Source organism: Priapulus caudatus, unplaced genomic scaffold (genome assembly GCF_000485595.1).
Source record: "Priapulus caudatus unplaced genomic scaffold, Priapulus_caudatus-5.0.1 Scaffold936, whole genome shotgun sequence".
In the NCBI taxonomy this organism is placed as follows: Eukaryota; Metazoa; Priapulida; class Priapulimorpha; order Priapulimorphida; family Priapulidae; genus Priapulus; species Priapulus caudatus.
The window spans coordinates 55,313-55,567 of record NW_014577997.1 but is presented as its reverse complement, the minus strand read 5'-3'; positions in this window follow the sequence as shown (position 1 = coordinate 55,567).

The following is a 255-nucleotide window of genomic DNA, read 5'->3' as shown; positions in this document are numbered from 1 at the left end:
GCACACGCACACGCACACGCACACGCACACGCACACGCACACGCACACGCACACACACACACACACACACATACTCCCTGGAGCTAACTTATCGGAGAAAAACAGTAGCGAATAGAGCGTTTCAAGATGTGGGGAACCCTAAACTCGAGGCTCACAACGGTTTTACGCGATGAGTATATCAATAAACAAATCTGGGCGAGCCTCTGCGTATGCTGAGTGTATCAAGGGCCCACCATGCATGGACGAACCTATATG